Below are 25,146 nucleotides of genomic sequence, written 5' to 3'. Positions count from 1 at the left end.
ATTACAGGCGTGAGCCACCGCGCCCGGCCTAGGAACACTTTAGAGCTGTCATCTTATATTCATGATTCTTATCATCATTATCTATAACTTCCCAAAATCCAGAAAACTTAGCTGGACAGCAAAATAAACTATGTTAGAGTCTCCCATTTCCTGGCTCTTCTTTGCTGCTCACAAATTCCAGTGGCCCAGTTTCCCACGGGAGAGCTGGAAGATCAGAGGATCGAGGAGGTTTAATTACATAGCTGATTTGCCAAGACTGGCCAGGTCCGGTGGCCTAACTATGAGTCCCTGCATTCCCTTTGTTACTCAACTATGTAGTTAGCAGTTCAGGCACATGTGGTACGTTCCCTTGGCCTCATGTCCTAGAATTGCTAGAGCTAATTTGTGGGCCCAGTCTTGACTTGTAGATGGATTGCCATGCCCTGTGCAATGGTGTATCCAGGTGGCTATGATCCTTACCTAGGAAGCTCAGGTCAAATCAGCTCATTGATTCCATTGATGTTTATTCTCAAAGGACTTTTTTCCACAGGCATCACATGGGTCATGAATGGAAGACATGGGTCTTGTGTAATTTGTTGCCATAATGTTTGTCTCCACAAAGCTTGAGACTTGATCATCCAGTTTTTCTGCAACCAGCCACCAGACTATAATGTCCACTCATTGGTTAATGTCATCAGTCAATGAAAATAAAACAAGGTACATTTTGGAAGCCTCTTTTAGAGCAAGCACCATAACTCACAACTCTGCCCAGTGAGCAAGAGTTCCTTTTTCTGTGTATAGTTTTTTGGTTTTTTTTTGTTTGTTTGTTTGTTTTTTTATTGAGACGGAGTCTTGCTCTGTCGCCCGGGCTGGAGTGCAGTGGCCGGATCTCAGCTCACTGCAAGCTCCGCCTCCCGGGTTTACGCCATTCTCCTGCCTCAGCCTCCCGAGTAGCGGGGACTACAGGCGCCCGCCACCTCGCCCGGCTAGTTTTTTGTGTTTTTAGTAGAGACGGGGTTTCACTGTGTTAGCCAGGATGGTCTCGATCTCCTGACCTCGTGATCCGCCCGTCTCGGCCTCCCAAAGTGCTGGGATTACAGGCTTGAGCCACCGCGCCCGGCCTTCTGTGTATAGTTTTAAGTAGTTTTCTTTGAAGCTGCACAGCTGTAGTAGCCAAGTGCACCTCTGTATTTAGGACCCCAAGACCGCTCCCAGGTTTGATTATCCACTGAAAGGACTGACAATACTCGGCATACAGGCATACTCACAACTAAGATTTATTACAATGAAACGATACAAAACACAGTCTGCAAAGGGAAAAGGCATGTGGCAAAGTATGGGGAATAACGTCTGCAAGATTCCAAGAGTCTTCTCCAGTGGAGTCGCATAGGACAAGCATAAGTCTCCCATTAACAATTTGCAGCCTTTTACTATGGGCCCTCTCACTCTAGGTTCTCACTGAACTCACCAAGGCAGTTCAGTCCTTGGTTTCAGAGGCACTACCTGGGACAGTCAATCCCAAACAGTTTGATTTACCTATGACATAAGCTTCATGAGTATGGACAGCATCTGTAGGCATTCTGCAGGAAAGGGCGGGTGGCAGGTTACTCACCCCCTCCTAGGCAGTGTGGTCAGGTTGAGCATAGGCTCAATAGTTAGTTTGAATTCAAAGCATTCACAGCAGCTTGAAAAGGCAGCACAATGGAGTTTTCGTTCAGGAAGCGGGAAGGCTTTGTTCTGAAAAACAAAGATCATTAACACCCTTCACCAGCCCATCTCCCCAGGTGCCCGGATTTTGTTTTTTCCCCCATTGTTACAAAATGAGTTGCGTTCCATTCAACGATCAAGACATTTAAAAAATCATCTCCCACTCTTTTCTTTTTTTTCTTTTTTGAGACAGAGTTTCACTCTTGTTGTCCAGGCTGCAGTGCAGTGGCACCATCTCGGCCCACCGCAACCTCCGCCTCCTGGGTTCAAGCGATTCTCCTGCCTCAGCCTTCCCAAGTAGCTGGAATTACAGCCATGTGCCACCAAACCCAGCTAATTCTGTTTTTTTAGTAGAAATGGGGTTGCTCCGTGTTGGTCAGGCTGGTCTCAAACTCCTGACCTCAGGTGATCCGCCCACCTCAGTCTCCCAAAGTGCTGGGATTACAGACATAAGCCACAAGGTGATCCACTCTCCTCGGCCACCCAAAGTGCTGGGATTACAGGCATAAACCACTGCGCCCGGCCATTAAAATCATCTCCTACTCTTATCCAGACTTTTAATCTGAAAGGGTTGTATTCAACAGCCACAAAAGCATTTTCACAGAAAAACATTTTAATATAGTTTAACCAGAAAGACACATCATGTTCAGAATTATTCAGGAAAAAAATTCTTAAATTTTTAAACATTTAAAAAATAGGGGCCAGGCACAGTGGCTCATGCCTGTAATCCCAGCACTTGGGGAGGCTGAGGCAGGCAGATCACCTGAGGTCAGGGGTTCGAGACCAGCCAACATGGAGAAACCCCATCTCTACTAAAAATACAAAATTAGCTGGGCGTGGTGGCACATGCCTGTAATCCCAGCTACTCGGGAGGCTGAGGCAGGAGAATCACTTGAACTCAGGAGGCGGAGGTTGTGGTGAGCCGAGATTGCGCCATTGTACTCCAGCCTAGGCAACAAGTGCAAAACTCTGTCTCAAAAAAAAAAAAAAAATGGGTTTACATAACTTTCCACTTCTTTTTCATCCTGATCACTTATCCAGGTAGCAGCCTTGAAGTGATCAATCTCTTTCTCAGGACAGCTGCATTTAATCACTAAATTAAAGTGCCTTAGTAAGTTGTGTGTGTCAGAGGCATTTGAACCAGACCAACTCCATCTTGAATAGGGGCTGGTAAAATAAGGCTGAGACCTGCTGGGCTGCATTCTCAGAGAGTTAACGCATTCTAAGTCACAGGATAACATAGGAGGTCAGCACAAGATATAGGTCATAAAGACCTTGCTGATAAAACAGGCTGCAGCAAAGACGCCGGCTAAAACCCACCAAAACCAAGATGGCAATGAATGTGACCTCTGGTCGTCCTCACTGCTACACTCTCACCAGCGCCATGACAGTTTACAAATGCCATGGCAACATCAGGAAGTTACCCTATATGGTCTAAAAAGGGGAAGCATAACCCACTCCTTGTTTAGCATATCATGAAGAAACAACCATAAAAATGGCAACCAGCAGCCTTTGGGGCTGTTCTGTCTATGGAGTAGCCATTCTTTTATTCCTTTACTTTCTTAATAAACTTGCTTTCACTTTATGGACTCGCCCTCAATTCTTTCTTGCGTGAGATCCAACAACCCTCTCTTGGGGTCTGGATTGGGACCGCTTTCCTGTAACATGTATACCAGGGGAACGGAAGTAGAGACAAGGTATCAGTTCACTGTTGCAAACTGCATCTAATACCAAAAGCCAAATGCAAGAAGCCTGCAGCAGTAAGATGGCCCTGAGACAGGGTCCAGAGTCTGATCTCTCAGTACTGGGTGGAAGGGTCACACTTGCCGAGATGTGCCCTCCCACAGTGTGCAGCTTTAGCAGGAATCATTACTTAGAAATGCAAACAGTCTCTGTAACAGAAACAGAGCCAATGAGCAGATCAATTTCAGATGGTCCCATCAGAAACAAGCCGTTTTCTGTAGGCAATGATGACCCAGCTGGTCCAGCCAGCATCCATGATGTTTTCCCAACTTTGTCTTTCGAGTCTTAAATCTGCAACTGTCCCAGAGCCTGAGTTTTGTTTTTTAAGCAGAGCAACTTTGTCAAATTTGGTTTGTCTTAGCTAACTAACAGGCAAGCCAGCCCAGAAAACTGGTCAGTTACAAACTGGTCAGTTACAAACTTTCTCTGAAAATAAAACAAAACTGGATGAGGTCTCTATCTTCTTTTATGTCCTTGGGGAGCTTGACCTTGTAACCACGTGGTGGTACTTTCTTCTTTTTTTTTTTTTTTTTTGGAGACAAAGTCTTACTCTGTCACCCAGGCTAGAGTGCAATGGTGGGATCTCAGCTTATTGCGATCTCCTCCTCCCAGTTTCAATCTGTTCTCCTGCCTCAGCCTCCCCAGTAGCTGGGACTACAGGCGTGTGCCACCACGTCCAGCTAATTTTTGTATTTTCAGTAGAGACAGGGTTTCACAATGTTGGCCATACTGGTCTCGAACTCCTGACCTCAAATGATCCGCTCATCTCGGCCTCCCAAAGTGCTGCAATTTCAGGCGTGAGCCATCATGCCCGGCCACCACGTGGTAGTACTTTCTTTTGATCTCTGCCATTTTACAATAGTGGGCCGGGTTCAATCCTGGCTTAGGAAATGAGTACTTTCTGATTGATATCTGTGTGACCTTTACCATTTGTTGATTCTCTTCCCCTGTATGAACAATGTCTGGCTTCCCTTCTTAACCTTCTTAAATTTTACTTTCTGGCTGGGTACGGTGGCTCACGCCTGTAATCCCAGTACTTTGGGAGGCTGGTCTCCAACTCCTGACCTCAGATGATCCACCCACGTTGGCCTCCCAAAGTGCTGGGATTACAGGCATGAGCCACAACTCCCGGCCTCATTCTTTTTTTTTCTTTTTTTGAGACGGAATCTTGCTCTGTCGCCCAGGCTGGAGTGCAAGGGCATGATCTCGGCTTACTGCAAGCTCCACCTCCCAAGTTCACGCCATTCTCCTGCCTCAGCCTCCCGAGTAGCTGGGACTACAGGTGACCGCCACCACGCCTGGCTAATTTTTTGTATTTTTAGTAGAGACAGGGTTTCACCATGTTAACCAGGATGGTCTCAATCTCCTGACCTCATGATCCGCCCACCTTGACCTCCCAAGTGCTGGGATTACAGAAGTGAGCCACCACGCCCGGCCCCGGCCTCATTCTTTCATCTATTTGATTTTAGGTGGTTTGGTTTATGGCGACCCTGGGTGAGGAGCATACTCCAAACTGTTGGTATTATCCTCCTGATAGTAATAATAATAGTCTCCCTGGTGCACTGTATTCTCCCAAAGGTTTTAGATGTTTACATGCAGCCATCTCTAGAATGTCAAATGGTCTCTGTTCAACTAGAATGACAAGAAGTGAAAGAAATGTGCGACCATGAGGACACCGTAACCTATAAATGACATACTGAGACTGGAAACCCAAAACGATGGTAACGGAAAGTGGTTCTAAGGCCCTAAGTTTTGGTCACGCTGTCACCTAAGTGAGAACCTGACCAAAAAGGGGTAATTTTTTTAAACAAAATTATGGCAGGCCATTGTTTTGGACTGAGCTTATGCACTAGGCCCCAACAGACCAAACCAAACAAAAATGGAGTTGCTCGTGTTAAATGTGACATAATCAAATTAAGACTTTAAGGAAACACATAGATCCTAGAACAGACCAGGTTTTGTTTTTCTCCTATAAACAGGATGTTCCAGTGTAAGGAGGTACCCTCTACTGAGTCCTTGTTCCCACCTTGCAAAGCCCACAGTGTTCTGTTTCCCAGTGAGTTTCAATACCAAATAAGTACATTTATGATGGTGATAGTGACATCAATGACTCAAGTTTTGGTCAATCTCTAAAAATTGAGAAAATGACCAAAAGGGGGTAATTGTTAAAGCAAACTAAAGATGGCCTGAGAAGGACTCTGTGCTTCTGTATTTGAGTCCTTGTGGTCAAACTGCAACCTAACTAAACAGGTAGACAAGATTGAAAACTAGCCTTGGCCTATCCCAGCAACCACACTTCAACCACTCATACACTGCGGAGTGTTCAAATTGTGTTCAAATAAGACAAACGCGGAGCTGTAACCAATCCACTTAAGGACCTCACCTCTGATTTCTGTAGTCACTTCTCTTTTTTGTCTGTAAATTTGTTCTGACCATGAGGCATCCATGGAGTCTCTCTGAATATCTGCTGTGATTCTGGGGACTACCCAATTCGTGAATCATTCATTGCTCAATTAAATTATTATTACTTTTTTTTTTTTTTGAGACGGAGTCTTGCTCTGTCGCCCAGGCTGGAGTGCAGGGATGTGATCTCGGCTCACCACACCCGACCTTCCCTTTTATTTATTTATTTATTGATACGAAGTTTTGCTCTTGTTGCCCAGGTTAGAGTGCAATTTCAGCTCACTGCAACCTCCACCTCCCGGGTTCAAGCAATTCTCCTGCCTCAGCCTCCCAAGTAGCTGGGATTACGTGCCTGGCTAATTTTTGTATTTTTAGTAGAGATGGGGTTTCTCCATGGTGGCCAGGCTGGTCTCGAACTCCTGACCTCAGGTGATCCACCCACCTCGGGCCTTCCAAAGTTCTGAGATTATAGGCATGAACCACCATGCTCGGCCCTGTACTACCATCTGATATGTATAAAGGACAGTTGTGAGCCACTGCCCTGGCTGCAAATTGATATACTTCTAAATAATAGTCTAATTTTGAATATATTGAAGTACATTATGCTTTTTACAAATACAAAGAATCGGACCAGGAGCAGTGGCTCACACCTATAATCCCAGCACTTTGGGAGGCCAAGGCAGGAGGACCACCTGAGGTCAGGAGTTTGAGACCAGCCTGGCCAACATGGCGAAATCCCGTCTCTACTAAAAATACAAAATTAGCCAGGTGTGGTGGTGCATGCCTGTAATCCCAGCTACTTAGGAGGCTGAGGCAGGAGAATTGCTTGAACCTGGGAGGCAGAGGTTGCAGTGAGTCCAGATTGAGCCACTGCACTCCAGCCTGGGAGACAGAACAAGACTCCATCTCAAAAAAGAAACCCAAAAACCCATAGATGGATAAAAAGATTAAGGCAATTCTTTTAGTAGTGCAAACATGATTGTCAGTGATGAATGGCACCTTGGGAGGTAACCTCGGAGGAGGAGGAGGTATTGATGGGACCACCTGCCCAAGAGTAGAGGAAAGCAGTGCGGAGGGTGACCATGGTAACCAAAGAGAAGCGGAGGAAGGTGAAGGTGTTTCCAAGACAGGAGAGCACTGTGGTCTTGAAGCATTCCCTGATGAAAGTGGTTGAGGAGATAGCTCCGAGCTGGTGGCAGCCAGATGTGTTATCACTGACTTAGCTGGCCAGAAGGACAGGGAAAGAGAACTTGCTGACAGTGGGATTGATTGAGTGAGCAGTCTCAGGGGGGCACAAAACTATTAGAGATTCTTGATTACATTGAGTCAGCCAAGAAAACCTTCAAAACATTTACACTTCAGACAAATAGAGAATCTCGGAAGTCTCTCTGAACCTATTCTGGTTTGAGGGGCTGACCAGTTTTAAAAACAGAATCTGGGCCAGGCGTGGTGGTTCACACCTGTAGTCCCAGCACTTTGGGAGGCCGAGGTGGGCGAATTGCCTGAGGAGTTCGAGACCAGTCTGGCCAACATGGTGAAACCCCATCTCTACTAAATATACAAAAAAAATAGCTGGGTGTGGTGGCGTGCGCCTGCTACTTGGGAGGCTGAAGCAGGGGAAGTGCTTGAACCAGAGAGGTGGAGGTTGCAGTGAGCCGGGATCGTGCCACTGCACTCCAGCCTGGGCAACAGATTGAGACTCTGTCTCAAGGAAAAAAAAAAAACAAAAACCATCTCTACTAAAAATATTTTTAAAATTAGCCAGATGTGGTGACAGGTGCCTGTAATCCCAGCTACTTGGGAGGTTGAGGCAGGAGAATTGCCTGATCTGGGAAGACAGAGATTGTAGTGAGCCAAGATGATGCCATTGCAGCCTGGGCAAAAAGAACAAAACTCGTCTCAAAAAATAAATATAAAAAAGAGAGAATCTGTGACATATGACAGAGAAGATGGATAATTAGTCAACAAAAGAAACATTATACAAGGCAATTACCACTATCCAGAAAAATATCATAAAGGTTGATAGGCAAATCTCTGATACTAGAGCAGAAACAGAGAAAGTCACACATACACTAGATGCACTCCAGCAAGAGCCCAGTGTATTCACCCTCAGTTGCTACAAGTCAAGGTCGTCCCTTCTGCACCACCTCCAAACACACTGCTCTATCCCTCCAACATGCTACCTGGTGGAACGTAGTCACAACAGCCTTGGCCTCGATCTTCCTGAAGGATAAGTGGATCACATTAGATTTTTTAAAACAAAGAGGCAGAGGGAGATTTGACTCCAAAAGAGGAAGTAGGAGATGTGATGAAGTAAGCAAAAGATTGAAACAATGTGAGGAAGGTGTCATGACCCAAGAAATGAGGAGAGCCTCCAGAAACTGGAAAAGGCAAGGAAATTGATCCTCCCCCACAGCCTCTGGAGGGAGTGCAGTCCTGCCAACACCTTGATTTCAGCCCAGTGAAACTCATTTTGGACTTCTTTCAGAACTGCAAGACAATACATTTATGTCATTTTAAGTCACTAAATTTGTAACAGTGGCAATAAGAAAGTAATACACCCAGTGACCAGACGCTGTGGCTCACGCCTATAATCCCAGCACTTTGGGAGGCCAAGGTGGGCAGATCACGAGGTCAAGAGATCGAGACCATCCTGTTCAACATCGTGAAACCCCATCTCTACTAAGAATACAAAAATTAACTGGGAGTGGTAGCACATGCCTGTAGTCCCAGCTGCTCAGGAGACTGAAGCAAGAGAATCGCTTGAACCTGGGAGGTGGAGGTTGCAGTGAGCCAAGATCACACCATTGCACTCCAGCCTGGGCGACAGAGCAAGACTCCATCTCAAAAAAAAAAGTAATACATCCAGTTTACTTCTTTCTTGGATATACCATTTCCATTAAAAAATGATGCTTGCTGAACATTACCTCCTTTGTTGATGTTTTCATTTTTGATCCATCCAAAAAAGGACATGTCAGAATATAACAATACCTGCTGATGCTTTGTTAGCTTCTAAGTGTCCAAAAGCACTCACTAACAAGCCAACAATTGCTGCTTAAATGGAGTATACCAGGCTGCAGTGTCAGGCAAATGCTGTGCCCAAAACCCCATATGGTACTTACTGCCTATTGCCACAGGCTCCAGTCAGCATAACTGTCAGTTGCAGATGAAAAGGCTCATTAAAACTGTTTCAAATGAGAGGTCAGTCTCAACAGCCTGCTGGATAGTCTCCTTAAGCACTCCTCTTTCTTCTAGCTCCTTCATCAGTATAGTGATATTATCCCCTCTCCTCCCTTCCTTCTGGCATCCTGTACTGTTTTATTAGCATGAAGGTAAGCTCTTCATACTAATATTCATCCCACAATCACTGTTTTGATTATGGCATTTCCCCACTGGGAACATTCCTTACAATCAAAAGAAGTGTTATACATACTTAACACTTCTGTTCTTACAATATATTCAGCAGTATCAGTTACAACCATTTGGGTATGTGAACTGTTCACCAAATAAAACATAATACAGTAAGTTTCAAGGGCCACGATGGTATGGCCTCTTCTACTACAGACAAAAATATTAATTTTGGCAGGAGTTGGAAATCTGGCGGGTCATGGTAGCTTCATCAGAAACATGCAGTCCTTTCCTTTGTAAGAGGTGTCAGTTCTTAGACTGCTGGAGGGCTTCAGTGTAGTAAATCTATCCACCTAGTCCCCATTCTTTTTTTTTTTTTTTGAGACGGAGTCTCGCTCTGTTGCCCAGGCTCTCTTCAGGGAGTGCAAGGCAGTGCAGAAGACATCGGCAGTGGGGTTGACTGGAGCAGAGTGGACATTTCTTTCCTTAACGGAACAGAGGTCAGGGTAAGAGAGAGAAAGAGATCAGGGGGTGTGACAGGAGCAGTTCCATACCAGTAAGCACAGTGTTGGACTTACTTTTAGATTTAAGTTGCCTTCTGCTCAGCATCTACAAACTTTTTTTTTCTTCTTTTTTTTTTTTTTTTTTGAGGAGTTTTGCTCTTGTTGCTCAGGCTGGAGTCCACTGGCGCGATCTTGGCTCACTGCAAGCTCCGCCTCCCGGGTTCACGCCATTCTCCTGCCTCGGCCTCCCGAGTAACTGGGATTACAGGCGCCCACCACCACACCCGGCTAATATTTTGTATTTTTAGTAGAGACGGGGTTTCTCCATGTTGGGCAGGCTGGTCTCGAAATCCTGATCTCAGGTAATCCACCCACCTCGGCCTCCCAAAGTGTACGGCACCCAGCCAAGCATCTACAACCTTTTACAACTAAGACACCATCAGGCAGCTGCTTCAATCCTACCACTGTAAATCCCTTGTTTTTTGAGTTTTGTTGTTTTTGTTTTTGTTTTATTTTTGTTTTTGAGACAGTGTATAACTCTGTCATATATCGCTCTGTTGCCCAGGCTGGAGTGCAGTGGTGCGATCTCAACTCACTGCAACCTCAACCTCCTGGGCTCAAGCGATCCTCCCACCTCAGCCTCCGAAGTAGCTAAGACCACAGGTGTGTGCCACTACACCCAGCTAATTTTTTAAAAAAATTTTTGCAGGCCGGGTGCAGTGGCTCATGCCTGTAATTCCAGCATTTTGGAATGTGGAGGCAGGCAGATCATCTGAGGTCGAGAGTTTGAGACCAGCCTGACCAACATGGAGAAACCCCATCTCTACTAAAAATACAAAATTAGCTGGGCACGGTGGTGCATGTCTGTAATCCCAGCTACTCTGGAGGCTGAGGCAGAAGAATCACTTCAACCTGGGAGACGGAGGTTGCAGTGAGCCGAGATCGCACCATTGCACTCTAGCCTGGGAAACAAGAGCGAAACTCCACCTCAAAAAAAAAAAAAAAAAAAAAATTGTAGAGATAGTGTTTTGCCATGTTGCCCAGGCTTGTGTCAAACTCCCGGGCTCAAGTGATCTGCCCACCTCAGCCTCCCAAAGTGCAAGGAATACAGGCGTGAGCCACCAACCCCAGCCTCTAAATCTCCAAATATTCGCTGACAGGTAGTATGTACTATCAGATCCTGGGAAATCTTTTCATTTCATCTAACCCAGCCCACACAGTCTAGTAACAACTAGGACACTGGGAAGAAACTTAATCCTCCCAATTCACTGCTTAGACAAGAGCATGCACTACAAGATCCCAGGGAGTCTTATCATGGCCCTTAATCTGGCCCGCATCTCTCTTTCTTCCAAAAAGTCTTCGTGACCTTACCAGGCTCAGGCTGGGTGCCAAATTTGTCAAGGCGACCAGAATATCTAGGCTCTTGGGGAACCAGCATGGAGCAGTTCCTCTATAACTACAAAAACAAATTCTAATTTGTAATTGGATTTAAACATTGCTTTTAGGCCAGGCACAGAGGCTCATGCCTATAATTCCAGATCTTTGGGAGGTCAAGACAATAGGATTGCTTGAGCCCAGGAGCTCAAGACCAACCAGGGCAGCATAGTGAGACCCAATGTCTACAAAAATTAAAAAATGGACCGGGCACAGTGGCTCACTCCTGTAATCCCAGCATTTTGGCAGGCCAAGGTGGGCAGATCACCAGGTCAGGAGTTTGAGACCAGCCTGGCCAACATAGTGAAGCTCAGTCTCTACTAAAAATACAAAAACGTAGCCAGGTGTGATGGCAGGCACCTGTAATCCCAACTACTCAGGCGGCTGAGGCAGGAGAATTGCTTGAACCTGGGAGGCGGAGGTTGCAGTGAGCCGAGACCATGCCACTGAGCTACAGCCTGGGCAAAAGAGAGAGACTCTGTCTCAGGAAAGAAAGAAAAAAAAGAGGGCCAGGCATGGTGGCTCATACCTGTAATCGCAGCACTTTGGGGGGCCGAGGTGGGCAGGTAGCTTGAGGCCAGGAGTTCGAGACCAGCCTGCCCAACATGGCAAAACCCTGTCTCTACTAAAAATACAAAAATTAGGTTGGTGGCGCATGCCTGTGGTCCCGGTTACTTGGGAGGCAGAGGCACAAGAATCGCTTGAACCTGAGAGGTGAAGGTTGCAGAGAGCCCAGATTGCGCCACTGCCCTCTGTCCTGGGCGGGAGAGAGAGAGAGAGACTCTGTCTCAAAAAAAAAAAAAAAAAAGAAAGAAAAAAAAATTATTAATTTAAAATTAAGGAAAAAAAAAAAAAAGCCAGGCATGGCAGCATGCACTGGTAATCCCAGCTACTTGGAAGACTGGAGTGGGAGAATCACCTGAGCCTGGGATGTTGAGGGTGCAGTGAGCTGTGATTGCACTGCTGCCCTCCAGCCTGGGCAACAGAGACCTTGATTCTAAAAAAATAAAAATAAAGAAATTAACATTGTTTTTAAGTGTGACAGAACCACCAAGTATGCAGAAAGTGCCCTGGATTATGTTCAGAGCAGCACTCACCTGCAGCTGCTTCTTCAGTCCTCTTCCAGGGCAGCCCATAGTGCTTCATCAAACATCCTTTAGCCTCTTCCACATGAATGCAGAACACTCCAACTATTCAATAACCTTCAGGTCACAGACCATCATGTCAGCTGTCTGTGGAGTGAAGGGATTGTATTTGTCCTTGGTTAAGTTTCTCAGTAGTGCAGGGTTATACTTCTGAGATCGATTTCGGTTCCAAGAAACAATGAATCTTCAAAATGGTGAATTATCTCAGGTACCCACTTTTCACATTTTCAGATGAGGACAGACCACTAGAAGATAAACTATAAGGCCAGGGGCAGTGGCTCACGTCTGTAATCCCAGCACTTTGGGAGGCTGAGGTGGGCAGATCACCTGAGGTTGGCAGTTCGAGACCAGCCTGACCAACATGGAGAAACCTGGTCTCCACTAAAAATAGAAAATAATCTGGGCGTGGTGGAGCATGCCTATAATCCCAGCTACTTGGAAGGCTGAGGCAGGAGAATTGCTTGAACCCAGGAGGCAGAGGTTGCCGTGAGCCAAGGTTGCAGTGAGCCAAGATCCCACCATTGCACTCCAGCCTGGGCAAAAAGAGCAAAACTCCATTTCAAAAAAAAAAAAAAGATAAACTATAAATATTAATACATCTGGCTGGGCATGGTGGCTCATGCCTATAATTCCAACACTTCGGGAGGCCGAGGCAGGCAGATCGCCTGAGGTCAGGAGTTCGAGAACAGCCTGGCCAGCATGGTAAAACCCCATCTCTACTAAAAATGCAAACATTAGCTGGGCGTGGTGGCAGGCAGCTGTAGTCCCAGCTACTAGGGAGGCTGAGGCAGGAGAATGGCGTAAACCCGGGAGGCGGAGCTTGCAGTGAGCTGAGATCAGGCCACTGCACTCCAGCCTGGGCGACAGAGTGAGACTCCGTCTCAAAAAAAAAAAAAAAAAAAAGAGGGGGTCCCTGCCCTGTCTCACAGGGAGGAGCTTCTTTTTCGCCATTTTCTTTCTCTCTCTCTCCTTTTTTTAAAATAGGGTGGATCTCCCTATGTTGCCTAGGCTGGTCTTGGGTTCCTGGCCTTTAGCCACCCTCCCTCATCAGCCTTCCAAAGTGCTGGGATTACAGGCGTCAGACGTCCCTCCTTCCGTCCCCTCCCCACAACTTCCCTCTCCTTTCGTTTCCCTTTCTTTCTCTCTCTCTCTCTTTCTTTTTTTTTTTTTTTCTTTTGTGAGATGGAGTTTCACTCTTGTTGCCAAGGCTGGAGTGCAATGGCGCAGTCTCGGCTCACAGCAACCTCCGTCTCCCGGATTGAAGCGATTCTCCTGCCTCAGCCTCCCTAGTAGCTGTGATTACAGGCATGTGCCACTACGCCCAGCTACCTTTGTATTTTTAGTGGAGACGGGGTTTCTCTCCATGTTGGTCAGTTTGTTCTTGAACTCCCGACCTCAGGTGATCTGCCTGCCTCAGCATCCCAAAGTGCTAGGATTACAGGCATGAACCACTGCACCCAGCCTTATTCGCTATTTTCCATGCATGAGAGGTATGTAGAAACATGATGGAAACTGCACCAGCGCAGCTTTTGCTCCACCTCTACATACGACTTGACCTAATAAAAGCACTGTTTTCACCTTTGTTCAGGGAGGCACTGCTTTAAGAATTACCCCCAGTGTTTTCCTTACTTGTTGCAAGTAGTAAGATCCCCTTGTCAAATCCTTGGTTGTGGTCACTGTACTGTCACCGACCAAGAAGGCAAACTCATCCACTGGGTGAGGAATAGTCCTGCAAGAAAGTCTTGGCAGGAGGGACAAAGGTCAGCCAGAGGCTCACTCCACCATACCTACAGTCTCAACAAGAATAGGGAACACAAGAGGAAACTGCCTTACTAGCCCTTGCTTTCCCTATCTGCCGCGTCCGGAATCTGGTGTGGAAGACTTGTGCAGAAACTGCTGAGACCCTTCCCTATTCCCCCTCGCAGTCCACCTTACCCCAGTGGCAACTTTCTGGCCGGGCAGGTCAAGAGCCTGGCTAAAAAGGTGAGAGGCAATACAGGCAATGAGAGTGTAAACTGCCAGATTACTACTGTCAGTTACGAAAAAAAAGTGGTCCTCTGGAAGCGACGTTCTCTGTGCGTCACATAACACGCTGCAGGAAAGGTACACTAGGGCGTATCACATGACCGTCAACCGCTGGGGCTAGCAGGCGCCTAGAACCCAGCGGTCGTCCATGGCCAGGAAGGTTCCAGTAACCTTCCTCTCCCTAATGCCATCCTTCGCGCCTCACCTAAGCAAGCGCCACTTTCTCGCAGCTTCCTGCCCCCTAAAGCCTGGGAAGTCTTGGCCTTCCCAAGGTGGGGAAACCGAGGAACGGACGTGAAGGGTGTTGTGGGACGTGCGGCCGTGGAGCTGGATTGCACCAAGTCCCAGCACGCATCTGGGCTCCGGGAGTCAGAGACGGCGCCCAGCAGTGGGCGACATCTGAGCTCAGGGCTCCGCGGGTCCGGTGGCCTCTTGTTTCGCCTTCTTGCTCTTGGGCCATCTTCCCTAAGTGGGAAGACCTGGGTTTTGCTAATCGGTTACTCGAGACCTTGGAGCAACCGCCGCGTTTGTTTGCAAAACGCGCCTCATTTTGTGGCACCTGCCCTGCGCAGCCTTTAGATGGGGACACCTGGACGAGGCTCCGATGGGCAATGGGGGCTGGAAGTTTGTCAGGAGCACGGACACAGGTCGCCCTTCGGCCTGAATTTGGCGTAACTAGGACTGTGGGTACCTCCTGGCCCCAGACTGTTTATCAAAGCAAGTTTGCTGCAAGCTGTTGTAGATGAGCTTTAACCTCCTCTGGTCGGAGGTGCTCTGAAGACCTTCGGTTTTTTATTTCATTTCATTTTATTTCATTTCATTTTTTGAAACAGAATTTCGCTGTCGCCCAGGTTGGAGTGCAGTGGCGCCATCTCGGCTCACTGCAACTGCAGCCTCATGGGTTCAAGTGATTCTCATGCCTCAGCCTCCTGAGAAGCTGGGATTACAGGCATGTGCCATCACGCCCACCTAATTTTTGCATTTTTTGGTAGGAACGGGGTTTCCCCATGTCCAGGCTGGTCTCAAACTCCTGGCCTCCTGTGATCCACCCGCCTCCGCCCCCCAAAGTGTTGGGATTACAGGCGTGAGCCACTGTGTGAAGGGGTGTCCTGCCCCTCCACACCTGTGGGCGTTTCTCATTAGGCGGAAGGAGAGACTTGAGAAAAGAAATGAGAGACAGAGACAAAGTATAGAGAAAGAAAATGTGGGCCCAGGAGACCGGTGCTCAGCTTACAGAGGACCCAGGCTGGCACCGGTCTCTGAGTTCCCTTAGTATTTATTGATAATTATCTTTACCATCTTAAAGATAAGGGAGTGGCAGGACAATAGGATCATTTTAGGGAGAAAATTAGCAGTAAGACATATGGACAAAGATCTCTGTGACATGAATAAGTTCAAAGGAAAATGTTGTGCCTTGATACGCATATGCAAACATCTCCATAAACCTCTCAGCAGCATTGCTCCAGCCAGTCCGGCCAGCAAGTCCCACCTTATGCCGTAAGGCAGTTTTCTCCTATCTCAGTAAACAGAGCATACAATCGGGTCTCACACCGAGATATTCCATTGCCCAGGGACGGGCAGGATTTTTAACCAGCAAGCTGCCTTCAGACACTTGTTTAACAAAGACACATCCTGCACAGCCCAAAATCCATTAAACCTTGAGTCACCACAGCACATGTCTCTTGCAAGGACAAGGTTGGGGGTAGGGTCACAGATTAACAGCATCTCAAATACAGAACCAAATGGAGTCTCTTATGTCTGCTTCTTTCTATATAGACACAGTAACAGGCTGATCTCTCTTTCTTTTCCCCACAACCACGCCCAGTCTGGAAACTTTTTTGGTTTTTTTTTTGAGACGGAGTCTCACTCTGTCACCCAGACTGGAGTGCACTGGCGCTCCAGCGGGTGCGATCGTGGCCCATTGCAACCTCCGCCTCCTGGATTCAAGCATTTCCCCTGTCTCAGCCTCCTGAGTAGCTGGGACTACAGGTGACTGCCACCATACCCGGCTAATTTTTGTATTTTTAATAGAGACGGTGCTTCACCTTGTTGGTCAGGCTGGTCTCGAACTCCTGACCTCAGGTGACCCACCCACCTTGGCAAGCGCACCTGGCCTTCAAAACACTTTTTTTTTTTTTTTTGAGGCAGAGTCTTGCTCTGTTGCCCAGGCTGAAGTGCAGTGGCAAGATCTCCACTCACTGCAAGCTCCGCCTCCCGGGTTCACGCCATTCTCCTGCCTCAGTCTCCCGAGTAGCTGGGACTACAGGCGTCCTTCACCACGCCCAGCTAATTTTTTTGTATTTTTAGTAGAGGCGGGGTTTCACCATGTTAGCCAGGATGGTCTTGATCTCCTGACCTCGTGATTTGCCCGCCTCAGCCTCCCAAAGTGCTGGGATTACAGGCGTGAGCCACTGTGCCCGGCCCCTATTTTTTAAATGTTTAAAAATTTAAGATTTTTTCCTGAATAATTCTGAACATGATGTGTCTTTCTGGTTAAACTGCATTAAAATGTTTTTCTATGAAAATGCTTTTGTGCCTGTTGCATATAACCGTTTCAGATGAAAAGTCTGGATAAGAGTAGGAGATGATTTCAACGGCTGGGCGACATGTTTACTTTGTTGGAAGGACACGTGGGAATATAATGAAGCCAAAAATATGGGGATATTGCAAGTTAAAAATATGGTTTGCCCTCTATTCTTTCAATATCCACAAAACTTCTGAAACACTCCCTACATGTGTCCTTGAGTGTATTACTAATAAAGTATACAATATAACACTTCAATTTAAAGTGGTATAGAATTGCCAACATTTATACAGAACTTAGTATTTGTCAAGCACTGTTCTAAGTGCTCCACAGGTTTTAGCACCTATTACCCTCAGTGAAGTTATTACCCAGTGAATAGTCCCATATTACAGATAAACTACCTCACCATAAGACTGAGTAATTTGCTCAAAGTCACACAGAGCCAGGATCAGCTTCTCTATTTTTTTTCTTTGTTGTTGTTTGTTTGTTTTCAAATAGGTGGGGTGACTATTGAAAGAAATCAGGCACATTCCTCAGCCCCGGGCTCAACACAAACAGGCCCAGTACAAACACATCCCACCATATATCTCTCAACTTCCTGAGCCCAGTACAAACACCACCTGGAAAATCCCCGATAAGGACACAGCCGTTTGTAGTTTTACTGAAAGCGCGGGAACCAATAGAAAAACTACTAAATGTATAACTTAAAATGTAAACCAAGTGTAATGCTGTAACCAAAAGAATTCCCTTGTTCCTCTGTAACTTTACGTATCCTATTTACATCGGGTTATAAAAAGCAAGCACTCGCATTGTTCGAGGCCCTCTTGTATGCGGTGGAATGGAGGGACCAAGTTCGAACTTGCAGTAAAAGATCCTTGCCGCTTGGCTTTGACTCTGGACTCTGGTGGTCTTCTTTGGGGACAAACAGTCTGGGCATTACACCTGGGGCTCGTCCGGGGTTCCCCAAGCCCACCAGACCCCTGGTCAACGGATCTACCAGGATCGATCTGCTGATAGGTGAGCCGACTCATCTCTGTTTGTCTGTCTGTGTCTGTTCTGAACCTGTATGTGTGACTCGTGAGGTCTGAAACTGAAGCTGACGCAGTCCTGGCGGATGCGCTATAGGACAGCCAGCGGAGACCGGTGGGAGACGTCCCCTGGCTCTCGTCTGATCTAGATTTTTATCTGAACTGATTCTGACCCGGGCTTCCGGAGCACGCTTGCGGCTAGACATTATTAATACGCCAGATTTCCTTCACAGGAATTCTAACCCATATTCTTTTACAGGAAGAGACTACAAATTATTACAGGATGGGTAATACCCAGAGCACTCCCCTATCTCTCCTTACAAGTAATTTCAAGGATGTTAGAGCAAGGGGCCATGATCTTAGTATGGAAATCAGGAGGGGAAAGCTAATTACCCTGTGCCACTCTGAATGGCCTGCCTTTGATGTGGGGTGGCCACCTGAAGGGACGTTCCGACTTCCTGTCATCACTAGAGTAAAGACCAAGATTTTCCTACCTGGGCGTGCGGGCCACTTGGATCAAATCCCATATATCCTCATATGGCAGGACCTAGTTGAGAACCCGCCTCCTTGGCTGTCCCCTTTCCAATTAGCCTCTGAACCCTGTAAGGCACTGGTTGATCGACCACTAAAATCCAAGCAACCAACTGCCCCCCCCAATCCTGTTCTACCTGACAGCGGGGACCCACTGTTCACAGAAACCCCTCCGTACCCCTCTGGGCCCCAGGCCCCAGCCCCCCGGGCTGAGCCGCGGGAAGGAGCAGGCGGACGGGAGGCGGCTGGCGCACCCGGACCCGCTGAAAGTGAAAGTAACTTTGAAGGGCCGGCGGGGCAGAGGCGAGGGTGCACTTTGCGGGCTAGCCCCCCCCAGCCGCCTGACTCCACAGTGGCTCTACCCCTTCGGGAAATAGGACCCCCAGATGACACAGGAATCCCCAGGCTCCAGTACTGGCCATTCTCCACCAGTGATCTGTATAACTGGAAGACTCAGAGTGCTCGGTTTTCAGACAACCCCAAAGATTTAATGGCTTTACTGGATAGTGTCATGTTCACCCACCAGCCCACTTGGGATGATTGTCAGCAGCTCCTCCAAATCTTGTTCACAACGGAGGAGCGAGAGAGAATACAGGTAGAAGCTAGAAAGCTGGTCCCGGGGGACGACGGTCAACCGACTGCCAACCCCGACCTCATAAATGCGACTTTTCCTCTGACCAGGCTGGCGTGGGACTACAACATGGCAGAAGGTAGGGGACGGCTACGCCTTTATCACCAGACTCTAATGGCGGGTCTCCGGGCAGCTGCTCGCAAGCCCACTAATTTGGCTAAAGTATACTCTGTTCTGCAGGGAAAGACAGAAAGCCCAGCTACCTACTTAGAAAGATTAATGGAAGCTTTTAGACAGTATACCCCCATAGACCCAGAGGTTCCAGAAAGTCAGGTAGCTGTCGTAATGTCTTTTGTAAAAGACATTAAAAGGAAACTCCAGGCTGGGCACGGTGGCTCACTCCTGTAATCCCAGGCCGAGGCGGGTGGATCACGAGGTCAGGAGATTGAGACCATCCTGGCTAACGCGGTGAAACCCCATCTCTACTAAAAATACAAAAAACTAGCCGGGCGAGGTGGCGGGCGCCTGTAGTCCCAGCTACTCGGGAGGCTGAGGCAGGAGAATGGCGTGAACCCGGGAGGTGGAGCTTGCAGTGAGCCGAAATCGCGCCAGTGCACTCCAGCCTGGGCGACAAAGCGAGACTTCCTCTCAAAAAAAAAAAAAAAAAAAAAAAAAGAAACTCCAGAAATTAGAAGACTTAGAGGGAAAACAGATTCAGGACCTCCTTCAGATAGCCCAGCGGGTTTACAATAACAGAGATACTCCAGAGGAAAAGCAATTTAAAGCCACTGAAAAAATTACCAAGGTCCTGGCAGCAGTAGTACAGAAAGAGCATCTACAGCCAGAGAACACCCAACCTAGGCGGTCCCCCAGACATGATAATCTGAGCAAAGACCAATGTGCATACTGTAAGGAAGCTGGCCACTGGGTAAGAGACTGTCCCAAAAAGAAACAACGAGGACAGGGACCCCCTAGGTCTACACCTGTACTAGTCACTCAAGACAAAGACTAGGGAAGATGGGGTTCGGACCCCCTCCCCGAACCTAGGGTAACTTTGCAAGTGGAGGGGTCCCCAGTTCAGTTCTTGGTCGATACGGGAGCACAGCGCTCAGTCCTAGTTAAAACTAATGGAAAATTATCCTCCAAGTCCTCGTGGGTACAAGGGGCCACAGGAATTAAGAAATACCCCTGGACAACACAAAGAACAGTAAACCTCGGAGCCAGGAATGTAACCCATTCTTTCCTGGTCATCCCTGAGAGCCCCTGTCTCCTATTAGGTAGAGACCTGCTAACTAAAATGGGAGCACAGATCCATTTCCTCCCTGAGGGGCCCGTCGTGACCAACTCCCAAAATCAGCCCGTGTCCGTCCTGACTATAACCCTAGAAGATGAGTACCAGCTCCACCAGGAGCAAGCGGCCCCTGACCAGGACATAGCAACCTGGCTCCAGCAATATCCAGGAGCTTGGGCGGAAACGGGGGGCTTAGGACTAGCAAAACACCGCCCTGCCTTGTTTGTTGAACTTAAGCCTGGGACAGACCCCGTGCGGGTACGCCAATACCCGATGCCCCTAGAGGCCAAAGAAGGGATTGCACCGCATATTCGCCGGCTCCTCGACCAAGGGGTCCTTTGCCCATGTCACTTGCCCTGCAATACTCCATTGTTGCCGGTACGAAAACCTAATAGCGGAGAATTCTGACCTGTACAAGACTTGAGAGAAGTCAATAAGAGGGTTATGGACATACATCCAACTGTGCCTAACCCGTATACCCTCCTGAGTACCCTAAACCCTAAACATCAATGGTACACTGTTTTAGATTTAAAAGATGCTTTCTTCAGTTTGCCTTTAGCCCCTCAGAGTCAAAAGCTCTTCGCCTTCGAGTGGACTGATCCTGGAAGGGGCATAAGTGGCCAACTGACATGGACCAGACTGCCGCAGGGATTCAAAAACTCTCCTACCCTGTTCAATGAGGCCCTCCATGAAGACCTGAGTGAGTACCGACGCAAACACCCTGAAATAACCTTACTACAGTACGTTGATGACCTCCTGATTGCTGCTGAGACCCAAGAAGCTTGTATTCAAGGGACCAAGGGTCTCTTACAAGCTCTAGGGAATCTAGGCTACCGAGCCTCGGCAAAGAAAGCTCAAATTTGTAAATCAGAAGTAACATATCTGGGGTACCTGCTAAAAGGAGGGCAGTGCTGGTTAACAGACGCCCGAAAGCAGACTGTTCTGCAGATCCCCAGGCCACAATCCACTCGACAAGTAAGGGAATTCCTGGGGTTGGCAGGATTTTGTAGACTATGGATACCTGGGTTCGCAGAACTGGCTAAACCCTTGTATCAGGCAACACGGGGGCAGCAGCCATTTAATTGGACAGAAGAAGCCAAGTCGGCTTTCCAACAGATTAAAACCGCCCTACTCTCTGCGCCTGCACTGGGACTACCTGATGTCACCAAGCCCTTCCACTTATACGTGGATGAGAGCAAGGGTGTCGTCAAGGCGGTAATAACTCAGAACTTAGGCCCCTGGCGGAGGCCGGTTGCCTACCTGTCAAAGAAATTAGACCCAGTGGCTGCCGGGTGGCCCCCTTGTCTCCGAATGATTGCAGCCACGGCCCTGATGGTACAAGATGCTGACAAACTTGTCATGGGTCAAGAATTACAGGTCGTTACCCCACATGCCATCGAGGGTGTACTCAAACAGCCACCTAATCGATGGATAAGTAACGCCCGGCTCACCCACTACCAAGGACTACTACTAAATCCCCTCAGGATAACTTTCCTGCCCCTAACAACCTTAAACCCTGCCTCGCTGCTGCCCAACCCGGACCTGGACACCCCGCTCCATGATTGCACCGAGATACTAGCTCAGGTGCACGGAGTTCGAGAGGACCTGCAGGACTGCCCACTTCCTGACGCTGACCTAGTCTGGTTCACTGATGGGAGCAGCTTTGTACACCAAGGCCAGAGGTACGCTGGAGCGGCAGTGACTTCAGAGACTGAGGTAATCTGGGCGGAACCCCTGCCCCCGGGGACATCGGCCCAGAAGGCCGAACTGATAGCGCTCACCCAAGCTCTTACCTTAGGGGCAGGGAAGAAACTGACAGTATACACAGACAGCCGATATGCTTTTGCTACGGCGCACATACATGGGGCCATTTACAGGGAGTGAGGGTTATTAACGGCTGAAGGAAAATAAATAAAAAACAAACAAGAGATCCTAGCCCTGTTAACAGCCCTATGGAGACCAGAAAAATTGGCTATTGTACATTGCCCAGGGCATCAGAAACCAACCACTCCAATTGCTCAAGGCAACTTTCTGGCAGACCAAACTGCAAGGAGTATGGCAAAGGCTCCCAGCCAACTCCTTGCACTCCAGCTCCCTGATCTGGGCCCCCGGGACTTGCCATATCTCCCAGATTATTCAGAACAAGATCTCCAGTGGATTGACAAACTTCCCCTGAAACAGATCCAGAATGGGTGGTGGACTGATACTAATGACCAAACCATCCTACCAGAAAAATTAGGACAACAAGTGTTAGAACACATCCACCAAACCACCCACCTGGGTGCCCGGCGGATGATAGACCTGATCAGACGCTCCAAGCTCAAAATCAGACATATAGCCGAGACGGCCAGCAGCATCGTGACAAGTTGCAAAGTCTGCCAGCTTAACAACGCCTACCCCCAATCCCAGGCTGCAACGGGAACAAGGCTCAGGGGAACCAGGCCCGGTATCTACTGGGAAGTAGATTTTACTGAGATAAAGCCAGGAAAATACGGGTATCGGTACTTACTTGTCTTTGTAGATACTTTTTCAGGGTGGACTGAAACATTCCCAACCAAAAGGGAAACTGCTCAGGTTGTAGCAAAGAAAATTCTGGAAGATATCCTCCCCAGGTATGGCTTCCCCGTCCAGATAGGGTCAGATAATGGGCCGGCCTTTGTCACTAAGGTAAGTCAGGATTTGGCTTCCATCCTTGGGGCAAATTGGAAACTACATTGCGCTTACAGGCCCCAGAGTTCAGGACAGGTAGAGAGGTTGAATCGGACCTTAAAGGAGACCTTAACTAAATTGACTATGGAGACTGGCGCTAATTGGGTGGTCCTTCTCCCCTACGCTCTGTTCCAGGCCCGTAATAACCCTTACAGACTGGGCCTTACCCCTTACGAAATCATGTATGGCAGACCCCTACCCCTGGTTCCCAGCCTAAAAGATGATCTGCTCAAGTCTGAAACAGAAAATGCCTCTGAACTCTTATTTTCCCTACAAGCCTTGCAGAAAATTCATCAAGAAATCTGGCCCAAGCTGAAGGAACTATATGAGACCGGTCCCCCGCCGACACCCCATCCATACCAGCCAGGAGACTGGATCCTGGTTAAGCGACACCGACAAGAGACCCTAGAACTCAGGTGGAAGGGACCACTCCAGGTACTCCTAACCACACCCACCGCCCTGAAGGTAGAAGGCATCGCGTCGTGGATCCACTACACCCACGTCAAGCCAGTGGACCCAACCTCCGACCTTCTGGGACCAATCATGGCGGTGGCTGAAGCACCGGCCACGTGGACTGTGGACAGAGCTAAGAACAACCCCTTAAAACTCACCCTGTGCCGGCAGCATAGTTCACTGTAACCATGCAGTTAGGTAGTTTAACCATAACGTTAGCCGCCCTAGTGGCCACTGGGGAAAACACAAAACCAGCTCCTAATCCCTTTGTCTGGAGATTCTGGCTTTATGAAAACCAAACCCACCCTGGGCAACCTCATAAGCCCGGGAAATTATTGGCCAGTGCTGATTGCCCCTCCTCAGGGTGCAATAGCCCAATTTTACTAAATTTTACTGGTTTTCAAATAGCCAAAGCAATGGCACCAATAATATGCTTTGAGTATGATCAGACTAAATACAATTGTAAACACTATTGGTGGCACCAAAATGCCGGCTGCCCTTATAACTATTGTAACGTCCATAAATCCCATTATTGGGGAAAAGAAGAACAGTTAGATCCTAGGTGGCCCTTCCATCGTAGATGGGACGAAGACTTTTCATATACATGGATAGTCAGAGACCCCTGGAACTCCCGCTGGACCACGCCTCAACATGGGGCTGTATATTACTCCTCTTCCTCCACATGGCCTAGTAGTCACCTCTATCTGTAGCGAAGTCTAGTGCAGGTACGGCCCCTGGTCCGTGGGAATATCCAACGACAAGAAAACAGACTAACACAAGATTTACGTCCTTTCTCCTGGTTAAAATTATTACAAGAAGGATTAGAACTTGCTAACCTTACAGGACTTCACAGCTTGTCTGGCTGCTTTCTGTGTGCCACTCTAGGGCGTCCACCGCTAACCGCTGTCCATCTGCCATGGGGATCCTCTACCTCTGCCCAAGCTAACAACCTCCGAAACCTCTCATATGCCCCTATCCCTAACGTGCCACTATACCTAAACCCCAGTCAGGAGAAGTTTCCCTACTGTTTCTCAGGAACTAATGCCAGCAACATCACTGCAATGCCCCCTAGTACCACCCTAAGGGCTCCACCGGGCATATTCTTCTGGTGTAATGGAACATTATCTAAGAACCTGTCTGGTCCCTCTGTTACCAACCTACTGTGTCTTCCTGTCACATTAGTTCCCCGGTTGACTCTACTAACTGCCGGTGAGTTCCTGGGGTACACCGGTAACTGGACTAGCACTGCTATTCACCCAGTCCCTAGACCGAGACCTGCACGAGCCATATTTCTCCCCCTCATTGCGGGAATCTCCCTCACCTCATCCCTCATTGCGGCCGGACTGGCGGGGGGAGCCCTAGGTCACACCCTCATAGAAAGCAACAAGTTGTACCAACAATTTGCCGTTGCTATGGAGGAGTTGGCTGAGTCCCTTGCCTCCCTTCAGCGACAGCTCACGTCCCTAGCTCAGGTAACCTTGCAGAACCGGAGAGCCCTAGACCTACTACTCACTGCTGAAAAAGGTGGTACATGTATGTTTCTAAAGGAAGACTGCTGTTTCTACATAAATGAATCAGGGCTTGTAGAGAACCGGGTCCAACAGTTACGCAAGTTAAGCACAGAAGCAAAAACATGGCAGTTTGCTTCAGCTGCAGACCAATGGTGGAATTCCTCTGTGTTTTCCCTGTTAGCCCCCTTCCTTGGACCCCTGCTAAGTCTACTATTGCTGTTTACCGTAGGACCTTGTGTTG

At 48.1% G+C, this 25,146-nt stretch overlaps 1 long non-coding RNA gene across 4 annotated transcripts in view; it reads right to left on the bottom strand.

Annotated features, from left to right (window-relative positions):
* Window positions 1-1,240: 1,240 nt before the first annotated feature.
* LOC119624358 (uncharacterized) overlaps window positions 1,241-25,146 on the bottom strand; it is a 53,920-nt gene continuing 30,014 nt past the window's right edge. For 2 of the 4 annotated variants that reach the window (XR_012094783.1, XR_012094780.1), the window contains 2 exons: window positions 12,215-12,349; window positions 1,241-1,716 (listed from right to left, as the gene is read on the bottom strand). This is a non-coding gene — a long non-coding RNA (uncharacterized lncRNA). Of the gene's footprint in view, window positions 1,717-8,954; window positions 9,666-12,214; window positions 12,350-13,891; window positions 14,004-25,146 lie in introns of all 4 variants that reach the window. The other 2 variants (XR_012094784.1, XR_012094782.1) reach the window with 2 other exon arrangements.

This window comes from Chlorocebus sabaeus, chromosome 12 (genome assembly GCF_047675955.1).
Source record: "Chlorocebus sabaeus isolate Y175 chromosome 12, mChlSab1.0.hap1, whole genome shotgun sequence".
Taxonomy (NCBI): Eukaryota; Metazoa; Chordata; class Mammalia; order Primates; family Cercopithecidae; genus Chlorocebus; species Chlorocebus sabaeus.
Note: the sequence above shows the minus strand (reverse complement) of the source record. Positions and strands in the feature narration are given on the sequence as shown.